Source organism: Dermacentor variabilis, chromosome 5 (assembly GCF_050947875.1).
Source record: "Dermacentor variabilis isolate Ectoservices chromosome 5, ASM5094787v1, whole genome shotgun sequence".
Classification (NCBI taxonomy): Eukaryota; Metazoa; Arthropoda; class Arachnida; order Ixodida; family Ixodidae; genus Dermacentor; species Dermacentor variabilis.
Window position 1 is genome coordinate 40,134,571 of NC_134572.1, and position 19,331 is coordinate 40,153,901.

At 49.1% G+C, this 19,331-nt stretch overlaps 1 protein-coding gene across 5 annotated transcripts in view; it reads left to right on the forward strand.

Moving 5' to 3' along the window:
• The window catches only part of rols (zinc-RING finger and ankyrin repeat domain-containing protein rolling pebbles), a 312,403-nt gene that overhangs the window by 19,843 nt on the left and 273,229 nt on the right, over nt 1-19,331 (forward strand). For 4 of the 5 annotated variants that reach the window (XM_075692170.1, XM_075692173.1, XM_075692174.1 and 1 more), the window contains exon 1: nt 8,207-8,430. The exons of the other annotated variant lie outside the window; for it this stretch is intronic. The gene's annotated coding sequence lies outside the window, so the exon portion shown is untranslated. Of the gene's footprint in view, nt 1-8,206; nt 8,431-19,331 lie in introns of those variants that run through there. 5 annotated transcript variants of the gene reach the window in all.

A 19,331-nucleotide genomic window follows, 5' to 3' on the forward strand; every position in this document is an offset into this window, starting at 1 on the left:
CCTAATACTGACGAAAAATAGCGTGGATCACCCTTGAATTCCCTGCAACGACGCTGTAATCCCTACAGATGAGAATCCCGGCCTTTTTCAAGATAAACTTGAAAGTTTATTAGATTTTTATTGCTGTTTGAGGGTGTTGTGTTGGTTTTTACATGGTTGTCTTACACATTCTCGTGTGTTTACGAGACGTCCAGTCGGCTTTTTGCAATCTCTTAAACGAGCTCAGTGCGGCTTGAGAAATCAAGTTATTTTAATTTCGCTCTTCATATACGCAATAAGGCGCTCGTCAGGTCGAAGCGACTCGCTCTTGATTTGCGCGTTAGCAGCCACCTTCGAATGAACGTGACTATTGAAAATTTCAAGCTTATATATGCGTGCATATGTGCGTTGGTTTTTATGTCCTGTCAGCACATACAACTGGAGTGATGGATTTTATAACCTGAGTCCTAAGTTTTCAGTGTCGGTTGAAGAAACCACTGAAGCTACACAGAGAATGATTCTTCCTACTTGGACGAATAATTGGCACATTATTATCAGATCTTGACCAGAAATTTGCGTCCTCATTGCTCCCAATAAATTTTTCTTGCAGTCGCAATGCCCGTTGTTTGTTATTCACAAACGACGGGAATGGGACACGGTTTTCTCATGCTTGCAGGAACCGTGCAAAAGCCGGAAATTTCCAGTTTACTGGCGAAAGCTGCAGACAGGAAGTTTCCCAAATTTACATATACTATCCAAAATGTTCCCGAGTCAATACAGGGACACATGACCGTGGTGTGGCGCAATACCCACACTTTATCACATCACATGGGAGTGTAATACGAATAAGGCATTCCACAAAATAGAAAATCCGAGTGCGGAGCAGTGGGAGAGTGTACCAACGGCGGCGACCCTAGCCTCCAACGGAAGCTGGTGGATCATGCCCGACGAGCAGCCACGCTCAGTGGTGCCCTGGAACAGGGGCGCCAGCCATGCAGGCCGGAAATCGTCATCAACCAATAGAAGATCAAGACATCCGGCCCGACCGCTGAATTACTCTTTCTGGAGTAATAAAGTTTACTTCCTCCTCCTCCTCGCAAATGTGTTCTGAAATAATTTTCAGGAAAAAGCGTCCGCCGTCAGGTAAACAGATTTTATAAGCAGCGTCACGAACATTACAGGCTGTACAATGCGGCAAAGTATATTTGTAATGTCACGCAATATATATAAGAGAAACGTGTCAATAGGAAGGTGGGAAAACAAAGGCGACGCTTCTGGGGCCAAAAAAAGCAGCGTCGCTTTATGCCCAAGGGGACCTCAATTTCTATTTGCGACGTTGCACAGGCAAAATTGCATAGCTTCACCTAGCAGCAAGCAAAGCACGCTGAAAAACGTTTTTTTAGAATAAGATTATTGCGCTATAGAGCACACGATATGTAATAAAGAGACAATTCAATAAAGCAAGCAATATTCTTATGGGTGTTTTAAATAGATATTAAATAAGTTCGTTTCATCCAAGTCCACGTTTACAGCGAAGAACAATGTGAGATAGGATGCATGTTGTTTCCTATGTAGCAATCCTCTTCTCTAGGCCTTGGCCTGGTACAACCGCCCATGCACGCATGCACGCGACTTAGTAAGGCTTAGTAAGACTTAGCAACTGGGGCTGGTGTAAAGATTTTTTTCAATCAATTTTATTAATTTCGTATCATCTACCGTTCCCAATCCGTCGATCCCGGCAACAACGTGGGCGATGCGCCGCTCGGGCCACTGTCGAAACACCAAAAAGGAATATCATTGGAATAGAACCGTTACATTATACCAGCCTTTGGTAGGTGTATCCCTTCTTTTTCTTCTGCATTCCGTATTTGCGCTGCACGATTTCTACACTATTCGTCGCCTGGCTTTTCAAAGCACTTTGGTTCGCTCGATTGTGGGTGTAATAGCGCAAAGTGCGAACTTCTCTCTTCCTCTTTCAATCCCTTTCCCCCTTCCCCACTGCATGGTAGTCTACGGGGCTCAGCTTGGTTAACCTCTCTGCCTTTCCCTTATGACTTTTGTCCCTCTCTCTTTGGGGCGTAGGCAGCTTTGTCTGAGCAAGTGAAATTACGGGTGAGAAGCGAGGTACTTCCTCTCCGCACGCGCGTCGCGTGCACCTGGCCAAGCGAGCGAGTTGCGGCGAGTCTTGCGAACAACCTGCAGCCGGCGGCGCGTGCCGATGGCCCCGGCGCAGAGCCGCCGTGCGTGGGAGGGCGACGCCGCCGTGCCCGCCGGGCCTCGACCGCCGGTGTGAGTGAACGCGCGGAGGAGGCAGCTGCTGTTTGCCGCCGCTTTCGCTGCTGCTGCTGCTGCTGCCACGAGGCAGCGACCTGATGGTCCCGTGAACCGTCGCTTCCCCTTCCTCGACTATCTTGTTCCTCCCAGTGCTCCGGGTGACGATGGTTCCGCGAGTCGCTGTCGACTGCGCTGCACTGTCGATGAAGCCATGTGGGTAGACCGTAAAATGACGTGTGTGCGTGTGTACGGCTACGCGTGGCCCCTTTCTATTTTTTTTTTATCGGTCTCCAGTTTATTGCAGGACAAATGTCGGGCTTCCACCTTCTCTACGACGGTTTGTCTTCACGGCGCGTCGTCTGGAGGGACTGTTGGCCCCGAGATAAATAAGTTGCTTCTGGCTGATAGAACAGATGCGCAGGACATCTGTAGAGAAAGATTCCGGAAGCCAGTTGGTTGGGATTTCTTGCTTAGTTCTGCCTTTCTCTGTCTGCCATTCCGCTTTATATATTGAGGACGCCAATAGCCTGCACAATCTACTGTCGAAAACTTTACAGTGCTACGACCGGTGCTACGGTGTCGTGAACGTCCGATACGTTATTCAAGTGCGACTATCACTTTTACACAAAATTTCGCTCGCGATAGCTTTGCAACTTGTGCATATAATGCAGAGCGTGTTGCCAAGGGCAGGCGGCTCATACACGTTGCTGTTTCTTCCCTGTAGCACGCAAGCGTACGGCTACAGCGGAAAGCCACAGCACTCCCAAGTCAATATAGTCGAAAAAACAATTTTGCCCTGTTCTCGGAACTGAAGCTAGTACTCTTGCCAAATAAGTTAACTGTACGATGTCTGGCTGGATGGTCGTCGCGAGAGTGATCTTTATTAATAAGCTGAAATATACTGAGAACGAAAATTCTGTAGGTTTCTCGCATGTTAGATACAGAAAAAAAAGGAGCTGTTCTTGGTTCGGTGATCAAGACCGGAGCCACCTGCAAGACTCTCTAGCTGCCGCTGCACCAAGTGTGATGGCCCCAAGAACATTGCAGATTGCCACCTAGACGCGGCTGGTTGTGGTTAGAAAATTGGGCGCCACCCAACTATCTACTATCGTTGGTGGGCTTAGGGACGTATGCTGCCTTTCAGATTCCCATCATGGTCTTTTGCAATATCGACGCCCGGAGCTTCGATATCCGACTGCCGCCGACGTTCCTCCAGCTTTTTCTTTGAACTTAGTTGTGTAAGATGACGTCCGCTTTTCCACACTCACGGCTCAAAGAACGTGCCCTCTACCTCAACAGCCTTTCTCTTGTACCAGGTTCCAACTCTACGTCAGCCGCCGGCTCTCCGCACCCGTTGCGGGCTGCGTGAACTAAAGCAACAGACGGAAAAAGAACAAAGAAGGACTCCAGAAGAAATAATTCTACGCGGAGTCTGCCGCTCACGCAGTTCTGCCGACCTTCGCGTTAAACGACGCGAAAGGAACGTAAGCCCAGAAAGTGCAGCGTGCCTCCTTTCAATTGACCATCCCGTATAAAGCGAGCCCTACTTCTGTATATTGATCGCGGCACATTCGGCAGCCGCTCACTGCACGGCGAAGTGCACTTACCCTAACCGGCGTCGCGGTTCGAATATCGACCCCACATTTGCTGGCTCCTGGGCTGCAGACAGAGTGCGCTCTGGAACGTCGACCACACTCCACTGCACACCAGAGCAGTTCAAGGTCAGGATATCCAGTACCGAAAAAAAGAAGTAAAGGAAGACAAGAAAAAAGGGGGGCGGGGGGGGGAGGGAATGTCGCTGACAGAGAGACCCGCTGCTTCTGGCCTACGCACGCCGTCCTACCCAAGTATAATGGAGAGCAATTCGGCAGGCTGTGTGCGCCTCTGGCTAATGCTGGCACTCCTTAAAGGCTATTGCGCAAATCGGCGGCCGGCAATTATGCACACCCCAGTCAAGCGTCTCCGTCACACTGCGACGCAATTCTTACGGATCGCTCTTCAGGCACTGCGCCTTTTTCGAGACTGCTCGGGGCGTATGCTTAGCGCATCTTTCACGAGCAACCTGCGTCGCCGTCTTTCGAGGGGCACAGGCGACCCGGTTAGTGAAGCGGCGGTGATTGACGGATAGGTTTTTAATTGGCTGTTAGGGGCGAGTTTCGGTGACGCTCGCTGTCTTGATTTCTTGCGATGTTGAGGGTGCGTAAACGTGCGGTTCACCTAAGTTTACATACCGAAACGTCCTGCGGCGAAAGTTTGCAAGTGGCGCGTGAGACTAAATAGAAAATATCGTATAACTTATATGTATGGTTGACTGCGTGCACTTGAAGTCGAAAGAAATGAGAGAGAGAGAGAGAGAGAGAGAGAGAGAGAGAGAGAGAGAGAGAGAGAGAGAGAGAGAGAGAGAGAGATGCAAATGAGAGAAAGGCAGGGAGGTTAACCAGACTTAAACCCTCCGGTTTGCTACCCTGCACTAGGGGAAGGAAAAGGGGAAGTAAGGACGGAAAGAAGAGCGTGACAAAAATAAAAGCGTGAGAAAAAAATATGAAAAGGGACGAAATAGGGTCATTATAGTCTTTCTAATAGGCCACTGTCACTGTCATGAGGATCAAGGGCAACGATACAGGGTGTCCCACGTAACTTGTACCAAAAATTTGAATATGTCACCGCCCAAGCACTCCGTACAGGTCAACCTACGAAGCTGAAACGTGCGGCCTCAGTGTTTATCGCTGGGTTAATCCCGACGGTTCACTAAACGACGGCTTGGTAGGCTGCCGGATCCTCGATACGCAGTTGCTGCTTGCTCTCGGTTGCACGAGCCTGTTCTTGTGTCCGGGCTGCAGCATCGGCACAGGGTAGACGAGCTCGTTCCCGGTTCTGCTCGCGGCGTTGCTAATCGAAGGCTGCCTGCTCCTCGGGAGAAAGTACAACGCGTGGCCTACGCATTTCGGAGCCTGAGATAAACTGCTGCGCGCACGCTCGGTTGCGACGGAAAGCAACGACGTCTCCACTAGCGCAGCCAATTGCGCCTCCCTTTCTCTCTCTCTCTCTTTTCTTTAGCGCATGAGCGTGACGTTGTGCCGGAGGAGTTTACGGCGTACAGCTGACAGACGGACGGACAAATCAACTAGCTATATACAGCTTCGCTGTAAAATATGCAAATGCCACGTAGCTGGACAGAACCAAGGTAACCTTGTTTGCCGTCGCTTTGAGATACTCCGATATTTTTCATATCGACTAATTAAATAATGAATCTTAATTAATTATTAAACCTCTCAAATTTCATGATTAGATTAAACGTGTCAATGACAATATTGTACAGCAGCATGAAAAACTCCCGATACAACTTCCTGTTGCTAAATACGTGCTACATAATAATGTTCTTCCAACCGTGAAAGAAGCCCAGGAAAACAGGCAAAGTGCTTCGATCGGACAGTCGCGCGGCAATTTTCGGGGCCTGCTTTCACGCTCGGCAAAACACATTTATGTAGCACGTATTGAGCAGCAGAAAGCTGCATCGGGAGTTTTTTTTTATTTTCCCCTACAATTTCCTCATTGAAACTTTTGATCTAATTACAGTATTTGTAAGGATAATTAATTAATTAAGACTATATCATTAGGTAGAATAAAAAAATTGTCTGGTTATCTCCAAACGACGGCAAACACCATTACCTTGGTTCTGCCCAGCTACGTGTAATTTGCATACTTTTAATGTTTTGCTGAAGTTACGTGGAACACCCTGTATCTTATAACGAAAGCACTTGCGTCTATCCGTTGGTAGGTAGGTACGTGCCTACACCGACAGGGAGGCAGACACGGAGCCCTATATTTTACCGATCCGCTTCACTTTTCATTATTTATTTATTATTATCATGCGCACCTAGCAGCCGATCGCGTTAATAACAGGAGTGTAGGAAGCAGTGACGAAGCGTGAAAAAAAAACAGAATTCATCAGCCCTTCCCCACTGTGAAGAAGGGAGAGCAGGAAAGTTGTGGTGTGTGCACCTCAACCGACGTCTCTCTCTCTCTCTCTTTCTCTCGCTCTCTCTCTCTCTCTCTCTCTCTCTATATATATATATATATATATATATATATATATATATATATATATATATATATATATATATTATTATTACAAACATGGGGCTATTCGTCTCCCTTGTTTCCCTTCTCTACAAGCCCGTGTATATTGACAGCTGACTGTCCAAAAAATGCTGAAGCACCTAGTGGAGTCAATGCGCGTGATTCTCGGTGGTCTCGAGACTCCGGCCGCTAAACGTTTCCTACAAGTGCTCGCCGTGCTAGAGCCGCTTATTGCAGTTTATTTATATGCTATAACGATTTTGTTTGGCGCTTGTGTTGTTCACACAGGGGAGGCCCACACACCAGCTTCGTCCTAGTGCCTCTATTTTTAAGTTCACTCGAATTGGTGACTACAGACTTGATGCGAAACCTGATTGTGGCTTCATGAAAGACATTTGTGAATGTTTATCAGAGTGCTGAACTTGCTTTCACCTTTACGCATCCTTCTTGCTATGTCATCATCATCCCTCATCACATCTTTATGTCCCCGTTCCCCCTACCCCTGTGCAGAGTAGCAGGCTAGAGCACTTTAGCTCAGGCCGACCTCTCTGCCTTCTTTCAATTAAATTATCTCTCTTGACAGCAGACATGAATTCCACGATATCTCCATCTTGATTGTTTGTGAACTACGAAATTGTGGAAGGTAGATGAAACTCGACGGTAATGTTAGGATCGTCTTAATGGCTAACTGTCAAACTCTCATGTAATATTTTTCGGGATACTTTCGAAAAAACAAGAGTTATAGCCGTTTTCTGTAGCCATACTCGCTCCGTATATATAGATGGCCACGTATTGACAGCAGACGGGAATTCTGTAACGTTTACAACTTCACTGTGAGCTAACTGATTATGACAAGTGAATGAAACTCGGCCTAATGATAGAGTCGTCTTTGCGGCCAATTTTAGTTTAACTTTTTCCAGTATACCTATATTATATTGAGAGGTATACAGAGCATTCGCTAGAAACTGGAGGCGAAAATTTTTTCGTGTCGACGCGAGGCATAGGAGGACTGACATCGCCGCCGGAAGGTAGCTATATACAGCTATATACAGATGAAATGTAGCCGCTGGCCTAGTTTTGTCCGCCAAGAAAGGGGGCATCAGTGTGGCGCCTAGAGAGAATGTACAGGCGTCAGCAACATCTTCAAATCTACAAGAGTCAAATACACAAATTTAGCTGACTGCCTGCACTAATAAAAAGCTGGCAGTCACTTTAGCATACACTTAAGAGTTTGAAGGCGAAAGTCTGTGTGCTCGCGAGGCATTCATCAAATTACGCGGCATTCTCATTCGAATGCATTGTTACTTCCTGTTAGTTGTTTTCTCCCACCAAAGGTCGGGAGCTCGAGTGCCTTAACGCTGTCTTAGTTAACCGTGCCGTAATTAACTTCGCCTTAACTAACATCAAAGTTCGTCGGATCGACTCCCACGAATGATCGTTGGTTCGACCATCAATTTTGGCGCCAGCCTTGATTCAATCGTTAGCATATGTCAGGTCTAAATGCAATTTTAAATCTCGATTGAAGGATGGGGGGCAATCTCATTTCCTTCTCGCGCAGCTGAAACGCAGGCTTGACTCATTCATTTTTGGCGCCGCCCACCGCTTTCAGCGGGGCGAAGCGCCTACATTTTCGGCGGCGAGTAGGAGTAGGATAGCTCGTACGGCGCCGCCACAGGATGCCCGCAGCTGCCCGCGCTGAGGACTACGAAACTACAAGATAAACTTGCCGCGCTAGTGACGTGACCTTCACGTAAACGTGACGTCACCGCAGCGCCGTCCGCCGCGAGTGGGCGTCGCGGGCGCAGCCGCCCACTGGGCCGGCTCAGTGGCGTCCTCGTGCGGCGGCGCTCGCAACGAGCCACTCATTCGGCCGGTGGTCGTATCGCGTGGTGGATGTAGCTGTGTGACGCTCCCGAGGTGCCCCCCTCCACCGCTCGATCGGAAGGAAAACAAGGAGACGCGTCGTTTTTCACAATCGCGTGGTGCGCTCCGAGACACGCTGTGCCGCCCGTCGCCGTCGGGGCATGTGGCGCGTCTCTTCGGACCCCTTGGATATTACCACTCTGGATACCTGACATGACCCAGGGAGGAAGGAAGGTGAGTGTCTTGTCCGCGCTGCGAATGTGTTCGTCGTCGTCGTGGCTTCGCGCTACGTGGTTGGCGTTGCGCGGCTTTCAAAGACCGCGGGCGCGTAGTGGTGGTTAAACTCGGCCTCGATGGCTCCTTAACACGTTTTGTAATGTTCAACAGATGCTAGCAGTTCTTTCGTTGTTCTTAGTGTCTTTTCTTGAGTTCAGTATTTCTGTCCGCGGGAGTAGTCGTTTTGCTCGTCTTAATGCCACTCCACCTTTAAAGACTATTTCTGACGTCGTGTCGGGCCTGACAGTTGCGCGTTTAATTTTGGGACTCGTTATTCAGGTTGTTTTCTCTGCCGTTGCTCTCGATTAGTGCGCGCAGAACCGTTATTTCCGCCATATCTCTACTGGCACATGCTGACAAAACTAATGGAGGCAGTAAGTGTCGACGCTCGCTTTACTGTATTGTTCAGTGTAAATGATGGCTCTACTGTCTCTCTCCAAAACATGTTATGCAAATAAGCATCGTCGTAAGCGCGTTCCGCGAACTAGGAATCGCGCAGTTTCTTCGTGTAGGCAACGAGTTTTTGCTCCATCGCCTGAACACTACTCGTAATACCACAATTTCATTATTCCTTTAATGTAAATAAGTGCACAGATGTGATAGTTTTTGAATCACGTGGCGATCACGTGCATGAATTATGGAAAACACGAAGCACGGTGTCGTTTACCGAGCACAGCATGAACTACAACAACAGCGTATGCGCGCGCGTTAACCAACCGTTAAGGCAGCGCAGCTGGTAAAAATTAACCGAGAGCCCACCTTCGCCGCAGCTCTCGTAACACAGATGTTACCTTGGGCCGTTGAAACCCATCAATCAGTCAGCTACAGCTTCAGTCAAACCCACTTTCGAGGTTGTGAACTGTCTTCTTCCTTCCACTAAATACGTCATCGCTTTTGGGGAAGCCGTGTTTTACGAGTTGCCGCTCGATACCGCCCTCTGTCAGGGCCATGTCGTGATATCATTCCAACGTATCTAGCATGTAATTGTATTTCGTTCTTTTACTTGCCTTCTTTATTTATCTCTCTCTTTCGTCCCTTCTTTCTTTTTCTTTCTTTCTTTCGTTCGTTCTTTTCTTCCTTTTTTTTTCTTTTTTTCCTATTTAGTTACGTTCGTCATCGATCGTGGTGACTCGTTCTGTAGGGGAACTAGCACATTGTCAAATTTAATACTCTGTCTTAAGAGAGCGTCTAAATTGTTTGCAATTAGCGCACCCAAATGCGCTCCATTGTCATTTACGGTGTGCACACGCTGTCTTTGTCAAAATGCGTTAGTGCTACTCGGCGAGTGACGAATCTGCCGCAGTTTGCAATCACGTGGCAGAAAGCAACTGATGGATTCACGGGGTCGCTATACGTCACTAAATAACACTGCGACTGGAGATACGTCGTGCAGTGGAGTGCGCCGAATTAATGCCGACTGCCTGGGGTTCTTCGACGTGCTCCTCAAGGCGGGTGTACAATCGTTTTCGCGATCTGGCCCCTATCGAAGCGCTTGCCGGTATCGAACCCGCGACCTCGTGCTTGTAGCGGCGGAACTCCGTACCCACATCGGTGCTCACTGAATCGTAAAGTACCTCTCTCTGGTCTCTCGGTCTTCGGAGGGACCACATACCTACGGAGCACCGCCCCATTCAACACACCCATTACTCCCATATCCGTAATCCCATATAAACATTGGGGAGCCTATATAAAAACCCTTTTGTTTTTACCTATAATATGGGGCTTGCCCCATGTGATATACGGGAGTGAGTGAAACTTTTTTCAATATGTCCGGCTATTTCGGCGGGGTGGGGCCATAAGCACCCCAGCCTAGGTGACGGCCTCGAGTCCTTGGACATGGGTGGCTTCCTCAGCGTGCCGGACGGCCCACAGTCGATCGGCGAGGTCGTGGCTGAGCAGGGCTGCCTCCCATCGCGCCACGCGGATGCCCATACGTTCATATAATCATATCGGACATGCCCCAACGATATGTGGAAGCATATGTCTTTTTTTGTTTTTAATAGTATCCCGATGTGTCGCTATGGGACATGTTTCATATGCTATATGGAAATACATAGAGTTTATATTCAATCCCCACGTTCGTATGTGAACTTTGGATATGGGTCTACATGGCTTTTTTGATAGAATTGGTCCGGCCCCAGTGGTTCTGAAACTCAATAATACAAAAAAAAAACTGCGTCTCATCCAGTCTTTTATTCATTGTTGCAGCCGCAAATGCCACGAACATTCATGGCTGACATGCTAAAAGGTCGCGGATTAAATAGACACACTTTATATTATTCGACTATATTTCGCTGGCTTTCTAGCATAGCTACAGCGCTCAAAGCCTGGCACCCTTGCGCGTCAAATAATGCAGGGTTTAAGCGTAGGGGTCTTGTTTGCCAGCTCGGGTAACGTGATTTACCGAACATCGCATAGATGAATTGCATGTAACGTCACGGATGCCTTCTTGGAGTGCCGCTCATTGCTTCCATAGCGTAGCGGCGGGAATAAGCTGGATAGTGTGGCATTCCAATACACTGGCCGTAGCATCGAGGAAATTATCAATGCACGAGACACAGAAGATCGGACCTACTGTACCGGTTACGTCAGGCACGCATCGCGTACGCGCTCTTCGACGCTGGGGCGGCAATGGGCCATTCCCACGGCCGTACAGAAAGGCATCCCCCAAATAGGCCATCCGTCCATACCAGCGTGCGAGGTCCATTCGGTTGACAGGTTCGCGCATTCATCCGGCATTTATGCGAGCTGCCCCTTCTCTGCGCTGTCTCGTGAACGTCGCATTTGTCGGGCGACGAGGCTCGGATGAGCATGATGGATGGGGCTGGCGAATCCAGCCAGCCATCTGCGATCCCTTGTATTCGTCTACGTGTGCAGTGCGCACGTCTGCTTACGCCGAAAGCAGCAGACGATCGGCGGCGCACAGACACGGATGACTCGGCGAGGGCTCATCCAGCGTCCTGTGTGGCGTCCGCGCCTTGCGTCATCTTTGAGACTTCGTGGCTTCCGCAGCCGTCGCGACAATAACACCTAGCAGCTGGGAACGATCCTTCGTGAATTATGGGCGCCTCCATGTACTCAAGCGATTCCTTACTGTGCAGCAGCCTTTATCTCTCTTTGCGTCATGTCATTGTTACCTGGCACTTGTTTGTTTTTTACGGGTCATTTTCACACTACTGCCTAATATCGTCCACTTGCAGGCCGCTATTATTATTATTATTATTATTATTATTATTATTATTATTATTATTATTATTATTATTGTTGTTGTTGTTGTTGTTGTTGTTGTTGTTGTTGTTGTTGTTGTTGTTGTTGTTGTTCGAAACCAATAAACACTAGAGAGAGAGACAGAGAGAAGGAAGCAAGCTAGCAGCCGCCTCATGGATAGGAAAGCACATATATCCATTATACATCGGCACTACAAGCAAGAGTAGAGTCCAATATATAGTTGAAAAGAATTGTATAACAGCTGAAAACGTTGTGAGGCCTCTATCGAGTTTACGCTCGATCCTTGAGCAATAATAATTCATTGTCTTATTCTCCTTATTAGAAAACATCCACGGGCACGTACAGAACAGGGTGATGTATTGTTGCGTTTGGTTTATCGCGTGTTTGTTGTGTTAGTCTTGGTCGTTTCCAAAGAAACGAGACTTAACTATGCAGCTCGCTGGCTGCGTAGTGTGGCGTTTCGTCTTGCGGAATTTGCTTTCCATCTCGCATTTTCTGTTCGTAGCGACGCTGTGGTCACTATTCATCTGTAGCAGCGACCGTTTCCGGTGCTTGGCAGGTTTGTCGAAACGTGTATGCCACCCTTGGATAAATGCTACTGTCTTCAGGCGCATCAACCAGCCAATTCACGCGTGTGTATTTGAACTCAATACTTCGGCGCAAGGAAAGTCGGTGACGTATATTGGCGCACTGCAGGCTCGGGAAAGCCACGAATACAATGCGAAGGCGGCGTTAACAATAAACACTTAAGCAGGTGTGTGGCTAGTTACTTCGTTAACGCCAAAAGAAAAGAAAGAAAAGAAAGGAGCGATCGGCTTAGCCATGTTATAACAGTTAATTCAATGTAAGGAACAGCCTTGAAAGCGCATATGTATAGTTCCAGCACGAACAGCTTGCCGAAAGAACACTAAAGAAAAAGAGCGTTTATTTAGGCCATTGTGTGTTCAGCCACTCGCCGAAAGATGTGTGAATCAAGCAGTCAGGCTTGCGTGTGCTTCGATTCTTCTGCGTGACGTGATTCCTGTGCGTGACGCCATACTCACCGTTTACAGCATTGAACGAAACAATGAACTTGTGGCAAATGCAAGCGAAGGTTCAGAAGTAGGGCGAAAGAAAAAAAAAAAAAAAAGAAGCACACACACAGTGAAGCGAGGAGTCTGCGACGTCGTCTCCGTGCGATTTCGGAGAAATACTGCGCCGGGAGCGATTGGACGACGAGCGGGCGCGAGCCATATAGCGCTTGTCACATTGTTTGCGTTCGAAGATATCGCCTGCGTACACGCTGTTTCATAGCTCGTGGCCGCCATTTTGGGCGTCGCTATAGTCGAAGGTATTCTATGCGGACTGCTCGCTGCAGTATGACAGGAGAAAAAAGAACAACTAACGATTTAAATTTATCTCGTGGAACTTCCTCACTTAGAGAGCGCGGAGCTCATCGATCGAGCGCTGTCAAGTTTGTGCAGCGTGGGTGTCGGATGCGGCAGCGGCTGTTCTTGTCTGTCGGGCTTCTCGAATACCAGTGTTGACCTTAAAGAGCAAGCGGGAGATCTATTGTCGCACGTCAGCCTCTTCTCAAATGCTAGCTCTGGTTTGAAAGATCAGTGAGTTTGGCAAATTCACTGCCGGTTCAGGTCGCGAAGGTTCTCAAACGATTTGACTGTGCATCGCCCGCGAAAGGGTGTGGACCATAGGAGGCTCTCGCACCCTAGACGTATATTTAGTTACCGAAATGGATAGTCAGGATTTGAGATCCGCTGCAGTGCTTTTTCGTTTCGGTTTGTTCGTGTCCTGAATGCCAGGACGAGATGCCACTTCCGCGTGCGGCTCTTTTGGTCAGTGACCTTTCGACGCTTTCATATTACTGCGAAAGGCGAAGTAGAATCACTTAGCACGTGATTCTACTGCACAGATATTGTAAGAAGTTTCATATGTTACACAGGGAGTTGTATATAACCGAACTTTTTGAGAGATGTATTGATTTGCTTCTGATTTATGTTGAAGGATAGTTTTTTGTTACGTCCGCGCTGTTACGAGCTGGACTGTTGTGTTTGAATGCATAATCGAAGCACAGCTTACCTGATATGAGCCATCGACTCATTAACGTCAAGCAAGTGTGATCGTCTCCTCTCCTTATTCGAAACGTCATTGCTGTTGTTTCTTTCTTTTTAATTTCTAAAAAGAGGGGGGGGGGGCTTAGCAATTATACAGTGTTGACGGCCACTTCTTCCTCTTTTAGGGAAAGTGGGCCTAATTTCCCGGTATAGAAGGGGAGAGAGGTGGAAGCACTTTATTTTGAGAAATTTTCTGTTCATAATCTCGCCTTCGAAATCGCCCCGAATCCCAGGCTGTGCATCCGGGTTCCCATTTGTCTGGATCTTGCAATGCAGTGTACTTGATGTGAGCCACTTGCAGTAGCCGCTGCGTTGAGCAGAGCTCTGCAGATAGAACATTGTTCTCCCAGTGCGGAGGTCGACTGACAAGCAGTCAGAACAAGCATCACTGTTGTACCTGTATATAGCCAGTATTTTCCCGGGGGGGGGGGGGGGGGTGCGAGAGGAGAAAGCTATTCCAGGGCGCACGGGTGGTTCATCTGCACCTCCATCCCCGTCCATTTCACGCTCACTCTTAAATATCACATCTCCTTTCCCCTTACCGCATCTCGACGACGTCCGAAGAACTAATTGCAAGGAGCCGGGAGACATATCCGAGCGAGAATAAAGGACGTCGAAGACCGCGTCAGCCGCATTAAAGGGTCGTGGGTTTTCGTTGCGACACATGCCGTCAAATTGCCCTGCAATTAGAGCTGCATGTAAAGATTTTCCTCTTGGAGAAACCTCGGTTCCAGCCATTTCATCTTAGTCATCAACCTCGGTGGTGTGTAGACCATGCGGCCGACGCTCGTGTGTATAAATCGCGTCCCTCTGCGATTGGCGAGTGTATTCTAGGATACTGGCTGTATGTATATGTCAGCGCGTTTATATTTACTTTGGCCTTCACCGTGCATTTGGATGACATTGACTACAATCGGGAAGAAGCATACGTGAAAGCAACAAATAGATCTTGGTTATATTTTTGTAAATCTCGTAGACAGAAAGAGAGACAGATCTTAATAATGTCTGGAGAGCTTAGCGTAGCGACAGGCCTTGCATACTATTGCGGATGTGATGGTGAGAAATGAAAGAAAGGGCGTGAGATAAAAACAAAACAAAGCACGTACGCACATTAACACATACACGCACGGAGAGTGCACTCACGCAAAAGTTATTTAAGGAGTCTCATTGAGGCATGTAAACCGCAGGAATGCTACGAGCGCTGTGTGGCGTAGTTGAGATTCCAGATGTTGCCACGGTAAAACTAATGCCACGTTCACTAATGCCACAGCAGTGCAGTCTCTTTTTGGCTACATTATATAATAACATTGCTTACTCGGCTACGGTTGTAGAAAGCCTGCACTTGTCTTGCTCTTCAAGTTGACTTTCAGGAATGCTAACTACACGTCATTTCTCTCTTACAATGGGACCATGTTCCGACACTGTTGTGTAAATTATCGCGTTCCTGCCTTCACTACGAAAAAAGTCGTCGCAGTATTCTTGTGCTTATCAGAGATGGCCCAGCAATCTGCATCGTCCATCATATGTGGCAACGAGATAACAGTTTACGCATTGTGCAGGACATTTTCATCGCGACACGTGTCTGCTTCCGTACCGCTCGTCGTTCTTTTATGGTCATTGCTGCAGCCCTAACCTCTACTGGACTTCGGTTACTTATCTTGGAAGGACTGCTTGGTGCTGTCTTGACGTGCTCGCCGCCAGGAGGAGGAAAAAATGTCGGTTCCTTATTTACTAGGTTGGCTTCGTGGGCTTACCGCGTTTGCGCACGCCAGCGAGAAACGGCGATGCGCGGTCTTCTCACTGCTCGCAGTTCAAGGCACCAAAGGGTGCCGCCGTCTCCACCACGTCGTACACGACGACGAGGGAGAGAGGGATAGGCCCACCCCCGGATGTGGGAGGTCGTTCAGCAAACACGCCCTTGCCAACGCGTCTGATGGTTCGCATTGCCGTTTTAGCTCATTCGCTTCACCCCTTGTGTTTGTGTGTATGGGTTGGTGTTCCTCGAGATTGTGTTTCCTTCCGCGTAAGATGGAGACCCCTGCTGATTTAACATAAAACCGCCTCGCACTCCTCGGCAGTACAGCGCAACGCACGCTGCAGGTCGTTGACAGCTCCGGACCATGGACTCTTCTCCGTCTGGGGGAAGCCGATGAATCGGCTCCCTGCTGTACGCATCAGCGTGTTTCCGCGCGCATATATTTCGCCTCGTCTGTGCCTGGACAGCGAGCGCGTTGCCGACGAAGGGGGGAGTTCGGTTTCGCTTCTTCCAGCGCGACCTCTGTTTGTCCTACTTGTGTCTTGGACAACACTGAGACAATTGACCACGCGATACCTTCTTTCCGTGTTTGTTCTCCTCTTTCCATGTGAAGAAACGTCGAACGTTCGTATCAGCATGGACTCCGCGTTCGCCAGCTGTGTCTGCCTTCGATGCCTCCTGTATTACATCTTTCTTGTTCTTATTCATGGAGAAATTTCTCATTTATACATCCGCGGTAATCCGGTAGTGTTGTCTAATCGTTGTCGGCAATCAGATTCGGCCTGCGCACGACATGCTTGCGCGCGTGAGTCCGCACGCGCGGCCGCACATCGCGCGAATCGCGTTTCCGTGCCTGCACCACTCGATCAGCACATTCCGTCTTCGGCTCACCCTGTAATCACCATCACACCCTCCCTATCCCGAAGAAGTCACTCCGACTGCACTTCGTATATGTGTCCGGCCGCGCAAAAGACAGCGATCTCTCTTTTCCCCGTACTTCGCTTGTCTCTCAGCACGAGCACAAGGCAGGTAACAAGCACAGAAGTGCTAATAATGACGAGCTAAGGCAACGCTTTACGCGCGTCCCGTGTTACGCTGCGCCAGCCGGCGGCGCCTCGTTGAATGGCAGCCAATGCCGTCCGGGTGCATGCATACACGCTACGCGCCCGGCGCCGCTCGGACGAGCCTTTCGTCACGCTCATCGGTCCCAAACGAGCCGGTGATGCAACCGACCGGCGTGTGCGTGGGGGCGAAACAACCGCCGCCGGCGCACCTCCTCCTCGCCGTGTACCTCGCCGGGTGAACCGAGGTAAACGGGAAGGGGCGAAAGACACGCGCATACAGCGCGTTGTTATTCAATTGCCCGATAAGGCGCGGTCCCCGCCAATGAGTCGTGTTTCGTCGGTACAGACTTCTGTGTATGCCCGCGGCGCGTGGGATACGCGGACACGGCGCTGCGCAGTGTAGTTGTCTGGCACCGGATCCGAACTTCGCAGACCGCGACGGTTCCTGCGGCGCGTAAAGAGGACCCAGGAGCTAAGCAAAAAAAGAAAAGGACGCCACGCAGGGCGATGCGGACAGGCGGTGAGACCTGTAGCTTAATGATCGGTAACTATCCCGCGTTCCGCCAGTGCACGTGGCTTCCTCTTCGTCGATGTCCATCTACTTTGCCTGTCTGTACGCTGTACGCAGACGACGTGCGTTTCCTGATCGTTCCGCTCTTTTCCCGTTGCCGCGTGCATTTATGTCTCGTGCTTTCAGAGTTGCTGCCAAGTTAGCCTCGTTACACGCACGTTCAGCCGACGTGGCGCTTCCCCTCGACTTCGCTTTCTCTGCGTTTTTTATGCGTGCCAGTGTTTCTTTCCTGATATCAACAGCGCGGGAAACCTAGACGGGGACACGAGACGAGAAGACGACGCCAGTGGTGTTGTCTACGTTTCGCGCTGTTAACACCAGGATTGAAAACCAAGCCCAAGCTGCTGTTCTAGTGTTTATTTGCTACCGCCATGCTGCGAACTGTTTAGTTTCCTTACTATATTGTGGGTCCGTAACCTCTGAGCTAGCTGAGCCACTGCCACGACTCTGGTCGCGCGCCATGCTTTGTATGCTGTCTTTTCGTAACTTACACTTAACCATCCACCATGTGATCTTGTGTTATGAACATTTTTCGCTTCCTGCGACGATTCCGCTGTCGTGTTAATAGAGAGAGAGAGAGAGAGAAAATGATAAATGAAAATAATTAAAGGTGAGAGCACAAAAATGAAATAGAAGGCAAACTAAATTGAGCTCAAGCAGGATGCAACTTGTCGAGCTGCGTTGAAAATTCAATAAACTCGTCCGTCCGCTGACAGCTGGGGGAGCGTCGTCGCGACGTAATGGCAAAGTTCGCCTGCGTTCTGCGCGCCGCCGCTTTTAAATCTCGCTAAGCCAGCGACAACATCGGAGTACATTTAGTTCGTCTCGAAAGCGGGCCATGAACACCACATGCGCACGTTGCACTGCCAGCGCACGTCAAAGCTTTTCTCTTTTTTTTTTTCCAATGACACGACTCCGTTCCAGATTTTTTTTTTCGTTTCTTTTCTTTCTGCGCTTATCCGCCAAAATATTAATAATCGTAGCAGTAATAATTTCACTCCCCGGGCCGTCTCCTCCTCTAATCTCTGCACTGCCGCAACGGGTCAATTGTTTCGCGTCGACGCGGCCCGTTTCCCCCTGGTCTCCGACGCGTGTCGGCCTCCCTGCTGGAGTTAGCGCGCCGAGATCAGTGCGGCGAATGTCGACGCTGCCGTTTCGCTGGCTTCCTTTATTCCACGGTACCCTGCGCGCGCACACACACACACACACACGCCGGCACGCATGAGCCTGCGTGCACGCACACACAGTACATACATACATACATACATACATACATACATACATACATACATACATACATACATACATACATACATACATACATACATACATACATACATACATACATACGCACACATTGGCGCTTGCTCGCACATGCATGCATGGATGCACCACTGCGTGGTTTTCTTTCGGCGCAACAACCTGCGGGATTCTCTCCGACTCCATGCGACCTTTGATCGCGACGCGGCGTTCTCGAAGAACGGGGGAGGAGGGGCCAGATGAGGCCATTGTCCCCGCGCTAAATGGATTTAGCGTTATCTGAGACGTTCGACGAGAATGCTCTTTGCGCGTCGCGCCTTCCCGGGTTAGCCCTTTGTTTTGTTATCTATTTTTGTTTGATGAAGTTATGGGCCTTATCACGCCTCTTTTTCTTCTTTGGTCGACCGAGCACAGAAAGAAGGCTCCCTGGGTTGCGCACGCCGATACAGCGTTCCCTACTTGAGTGCAGTCATCAGCGGAAGGGGAAAAAACGGAAGAAGCGGTCGGAGCACACACTCGTCCCGTTCTCGCTACGACGTTGGAGTGTTTGCGCGTCGTTAAACTAATGTTTTAATGGCGAGACATCGAGAGTCTACCGTCTCGTGAAGCTCTCGACAGATTTTCACTCGACAACGGTGATGGCTGATGCCGCGATCGTGTTTGAACAAGGGCCGGAAAAACAGACGCTGTTGTTTAAAGAGACACTCAAAAGAAAAACACTCCTTTCTCTCGCGAGGCGGAAAACCAGCACATTTCTATAGGTAATGTGTACTTGGCCAACGACATGCAGAGTTTCTTGCATTGCCAAATTTGTGTTTCGCAACGACCCTGTGTTGAGAAAAAATGAATGCACCCGTTTAATGAACAGT